Raw genomic sequence first — 6461 nt, 5'->3', positions numbered from 1 at the left:
TGAAGTGTCAACAGTGTAGCCTAATTATAAATTTAAACACATAAATTAATTACAGATGTAATTCCAGGCAGGTATTTTTTTTAAAGTAAGTAGCCTACAACTTAAAAGTACATGTAGGCTAACAGAGGCCAGCTATTAGTTGATGTGCGAGTAACCCTCCCTCCTCCGCGACTGGCGCTAGAGGTTTCATCCTCTCATTCCGGTGAACCAGGGTTCGAGTCCCGGTCCAAACAGAAGGGGCTACATACACAAACACAATAAGTGCATTGTATCAAATTATTAAGTAAATGTTAGTTCACCTAATATAAAGTAGGTCTGAACTTTTTACTGTGCATGTGAAATTCATATTGTTTTTATATGCATGATATCTGAAATTTCAAGCAAAGGCTATATTTCTAAAAAATATATTCATTTGCAACAAGATCATTCAGAAGTTTTGTTTAGTCAGTCAGTTGTCTTTAAAAAAAAACCAATACTTAAATGTTAGGCTACAGGATAAGCATTTAAACTGTGACTGGTATCAGGTGTCACATGACTAAATGCTTTCAAATTTTAACCCAGTCAGAGCATGACGTGCTCTTGACTGTGTTCTCTTTCACTGTGGTTGGGTAATGTGAAAGCAGTTTCTATTTGTCTGTTTAGGGAGCAAATGTGTTCCTGTAGCCTAAAACATACATGGTCTCAGTGGGAATAATAATATGTTTTATTAGGGGGGAAATGCATAAGAGAGTGTGTGTGTATCAAGATTTGTTACTTCATCACATGTTTTAAGAAGGTCAATGTTCATGTTCATTTATAGACTCTGATTATAAATGTCTTAAGTTGCAATAGTATTTGGCAAAGATTGTGTTCACCAAGGTGTATTTTGGGCTGTCCCCTATGTATACAGAGCAATGACCAGACAAAGTGACTCAGCAAGGCAGATTTAGATAAACACTTCTGACTTACAGACACAACAGTGACACACCGAGTGATTAACCTGCATTGCACATGGTCACTGGCATTTTGGGTTCCAAATCAGATTTTAGTGACATGTTTAGCACACTTACTTATTGCTTATAAAGGTTGAAACACAAAATACCAATAAAAAAACACTTTTCAACCTGTTACTGAAGGCGCTGAGTGATCATTGATCAGGTAGGCTGGATAAAGTAAGTGAACCCTAACATTTAGAAACTTCTAGATTCTCCGATAACACTTAGGCAAGTTTTGGACCACCCTTCCTCAGAAATCTGTTCCAGTTTATCAATATTTATGGGTTATCTTTATAGCACAGCCTTTTTTTACCACAACATCTCAATTAGCTTCAGGTCAAGACTCAAGAAAACTAGTTTTCTTATTTATGTTTAGCTGTTCTTTATTTGTCAATTGTTTATTTTGATCATTGTAATGTTGCATGACCTCTCTCTAAAGCTTGAAGTCATGGACTGCTGTCTTGGCATTTTCGTGTAAAATGTCTTCATACGCTTTCGAATTCATTGTTCTTTCAGTGGTTGTGAAGTGTCCAGACCCGAGGTAGCAAAGCAGCTCTAAACCCTAGTGCTCCTTCTTCCATGTTTCACAGTTGGGATGAGATTTTGGTGTTGGTGTACAGTGTATTATTTTCTCAACTGTTCACAAAACATTTTCCAGATTTTTGCAATATGTTGTCTTGGCCAAACATATGAAATATAGGCAGCAGTGGTTTCCATGTCATTGTGCCTGGACACTAAACACTCAATGTATTAAATACAATTCTGAAAAGTACTGTTTGTGGGTTTTTAGTTTAGTCAAAGTGTGTTATTCTATAAATGGTACTTCCCTGTAGTACTCATGCATGTTACCTGTTCAATTGCTCCGAAGTACTGACATAGCAAATAACAAGGTTTAGTTTATTAACTTTTTTATTTTGAGTTCTTGCAAATCAAATGAGCCATTCACTTCACTTTAAACCCTAATAAGTTGTCGGAACTGAAAAAATTTGAATGAGATTTTTTTTAAGTTAAGAAATATTTTGCCAAAAATAACAAACTAATTCAGAAAATGACAATTTGCTTATTTGCTAATATGCACATATGTTATGACAACATATGTTTTTAAATTGTTTTAACTCATCAAAATAAGTTAAGAAGTGTTAAACTTTTTTTTTATAAGTTATATAAGATGTAACTCATTTTTTTAATGTCAGTTTAACATTATCTAAGTTGAAATAACTTAAACATCCAAGTCGATTGTACTGCAAAAGTTCAAAATTTGCCTTTTTTTACAGTGTGGTAACAATAGCATGATATAGCACTTACTGAATGAGTACAGTAACCTAAAACGTAGCTTACAGTACTAAACAAAGCAGCATGCGCCACTTCAAGTCACCTTTATTTAGTGTGTTTTACAAAGCTGATTATCTCAAAGCAGCTTCACAGTGATAACAGGAAAATAATGCAATATAATTTGATTTGGCTGTACAGCCGCTCTTGAGAAAACATTGATGTCATCCAATTCAGTTCAGTTATTATATAGTGTCAATGCAGCGTATATATCAGTAATACAGTTGAATATTTAGTGTCCCCAACTGAGCAAGTCAATAGCCAAAGGCGACAGAGGCGACGGTGGCAAGGAACAAAACTCCATCAGGTGACATAATGGAGAAAATAATCTTTGGTGCCAGTTCTCCTCTGGCCAATGGACAAATAGTGTATGACTGCGGCAACATTACAGGTCAAGTCATATTAGATCAGAATATTCAGAATATTTGTCCAGTTCCATCTGATTGAAGATCGGAGTCATCATCAAAAATATAAACCGAACAAACAACCCATGAGGGAGAAAACCAGACTAAAACCTAATCACAAGGATCAGGGAAACATAGCATGGCAGTGAACAGAACACTACAGCAAACACAAGGAGACTAAATAGGGAACAAACAAGGCAGGTAATGAGGGGGAACAGGTGGAGCAAATTAATCAATAACAAGAGGGAAGGGGTCAAGACAATAGACAGAAGAGCACATGGCACAGGGAAAGCCATGTGCTCACACCAAACATGACAATAAACAGTGTCTTGGTTCTGTCACAAACCCAAGAACAAAGTTAGACAGAAGTGACAGAACCATGACACAACTGGCCAGAATTTTGAGACCACTAAGGGACTTAAACCATTTAGTGCTTTGTAAGTAATTAGCAAGATGTTAACATTTTTACGATGTTTAATAGGAAGCCAGTGTAGTGTTGACAGAACTGGACTAACATGATCATACTTCCTGGTTCTAGTAAGAACTCTAGCTGCTGCGTTTTGGACCAGCTGGAGTTTGTTTATTAAGCGAGCAGGGCAACCACCCAGTAGAGCAATACAATAATCTAGCCTAGAGCTCATGAACGAATGAACTTACTGTTCAGCATTACAGAGTCTTGCATTGAAAGCATGTGGCGTAAACTAAGATATATGTTTAAGATGGTAGAATGCAGTTTTACAGATGCTAGAAATGTGGCTTTGGTATCAAAATATTGGTATCAAAGAGCACACCCAGGTTGATAACAAGGACTTGACATGTTAGACAGTATTTTAGGTTAAATGGACTGCATTTATATAGCACTTTCAACAGAAAAATGGCCACCACAGAGCTTTATATATTGCCTCACATTCACTCAATCATACACTGACAGCCGTGTCTGACATGCAAGGCGCCATCCAGCTCGTCAGGAGTAGATGGGGCTAGGAGTCTAGCTCATGGACACCTCGACACTTGGTCAGTTGGAACCGGGATTGAACCACCAACACTTCCGGTTTGTAGCCAACCTACATGAACCACTGAGCCACCTACACACCCCACTCACTACTCCAGGTTGCAGGAAATTACCAGTCATCCAATTTTTTTATATCAGCTATGATTCCACTAATGCCAATATAATTTTCGAGTCTATTCAAATGAATGTTGTGGTCAGTAGTATCGAATGCTGCGCTAAGATCAAGGAACAGTATTAACGAGGTACAACCACGATTAGATGATAGGAGTAAATCATTTGCAACATTAATGATACTCATCTCAGTACTATAATACAGTCTAAATCTTGACTGGAAATCCTCACAGATACCATTTCTTTCTAAGGAGCATAATTTTGAAGACACTGCCTTTTTTAGTACTTTTGATAGAAAGGGCTTGATTTGAGATTGGCCTGTAATTGACTAATTCTGTGTGATAAGTTTTATAAGTCATAAGGTATAAGTGGTTTAATAATAGCCAGCTTAAAAGTTTTCGGTACATATCCTAATGACAGAGATGAATTCATGATATTAAGACAAGGATCCATGACTTCTGGAAACATCTCTTTTAGTAGCCTAGTCGGTGTAGGGTCGAGAATGTTGTTGATTTTGATGAGTTAACAAGTTTAGCCAATTCTTCCTCTCCTATAGCAGTGAATGAGTGTACTTTTCCCTTTTGTTGCAACTTCGAGTTCCTCTAGTCTGAGGAGACTGGACTGGAATGCTGAGGAGATGAAACTGATGAGGAAGATTACTTAAAAAGCAATCTTTAGTGGTAGTTGTGAAAGTCCTGTCATATTTGAAATGAGAGAACAGCTTTGCAGCCTTAGCTAAATTAAGTATCCACGATACTAGATAATGATCTGAGATGTCATCGCTCTGCTGCAGAATTTCAATGGCATTAACATTTATTCTATGAGACAATATTAGGTCTAAAGTATGACACTGCAATGAGTGGGTCCTGACACGTGTTGCCTAACTCCAGTAGAGCTTAGAATGTCCTTAAATGCCAATCCCAATGCGTATTTTTCATTTTCTACATATATATTAAAATAACCAACAATCAATCAATCAACTTTATTTATACAGCGGTTTTACGATGACGATTGTTACAAAGCAGCTTCACAGTGTCAAACAGGACAATATTGCAACAAAATTTGATTTGGGTAGTTTAATTTGGATAGTTTATAGAATTAAATATGACCTAATTAATAAATTTAATTTGTATATTTAGTTGAATAACTTGGATCATAATTTTAGTGTCCCCCAACTGTGCAAGCCAAGCCAAAGGCGACAGTGGCGAGGAACCAAAACTCCATCAGGGCGTGATGGAGAAAAATAAACCTTGGAGAAACCAGACTCAGTCGGGGTGCCAGTTCTCCTCTGGCCTGTTATTAAACAGTGTATAATTATTACTCTGTCAACCCTGCAAGTCATAAATCATATTAGATAGGAATATTCGAAATTTTGGGTATCATGTAAGAGACGGGTTTATTTAGGATGGCGCGTCGATTACACAAGAATATTTGTTATTGCGCCGGAGACGGGTTTATTGAGGTTGAAAAACTCTGGCCAGTTAATAATACCTAATTTATCAGCTGCAGGCGGTCGATCCTTTTCCTATTTAGCACCTAAACTCTGGAAAAGTCTTCCTAGTACAGTCCCTGACAAAAGTCTTGTCGCTTATCTATTTTCTAGAAATACCTGATATTAACCTGACTTTTAATCAATTCATTGGTGTTAGAAATAGCTCATATGAAAAGCTAAAACCCTCCCAAATGATGTTTAATGCACTGAAATAAATAATGTTCACAGAAAAAAATATTTATCATTTAATCAAGACAGAAAGGTCAAATTTTGGCAAGACAAAAGTTTTGTCGCCTATACAGAAATTGAACAAATTTACTGCAAATACAAAAATATGTCAGCAAATTAAGTTGTGGTGCTGTGAGATCCAAATTTATTATCTTGTATGACTTCCATGAGCTTGAAGGACTGCATCCATGTGGTTTGGCAAGGATTCATACAATTTATTGATGAAGTCATCAGGAATAGCTAAGAAAGCAGTCTTGCATGCCTCCCAGAGTTCATCAATATTCTTTTGTTTAGTCTTCCATGCGTCCTCTTTCATCCTACCCCACATATGCTCAATGATGTTCATGTCTGGTGACTGGGCTGGCCAATCCTGGAGCATCTTGATCTTCTTCGCCTTGAGGAACTTTGATGTGGAGATGGAAGTATGCGATGGAGCACCATCCTGCTGCAGAATTTGGCCTCTTTTATGGTTGGGAATAAGAGGTAGCCAAGATTTCTTGGTATTTTAGACTATTGACCTTGCCTTCCACCCTGCAGATCTCTCGCACACCCCCATACTGGATGTAACCCCAGACCATGATTTTTCCGCCACCAAACTTCACTGTTTTCTGGGTGAATCTCGGATCCATTCTGGCTCCAGTAGGTCTCCTGCAATATTTGCGGTGACTGTGGTGTTATTCAACAGAAGAATCATCTGAAAAATCCACCTTCTGCCACTTTTCCTACGTCCATCCTTTTAGCAGGCTGTGGGCCTTGGCAAATGCCACACGGTTTTTCAATTGTCTTTTGTTTAGTGCTGGCTTCTGGGCACTGATTCGACCATGGAGGCCATTTCGAGACAGAATCCGACAAACTGTTCTGGTTGACACAAAGACTTCAGGTGATCAGGTCTCGTGGAGCTCTGCTGCAGT

This window comes from Pseudorasbora parva, chromosome 25 (assembly GCF_024679245.1).
Source record: "Pseudorasbora parva isolate DD20220531a chromosome 25, ASM2467924v1, whole genome shotgun sequence".
Lineage (NCBI taxonomy): Eukaryota > Metazoa > Chordata > Actinopteri > Cypriniformes > Gobionidae > Pseudorasbora > Pseudorasbora parva.
Note: the sequence above shows the minus strand (reverse complement) of the source record.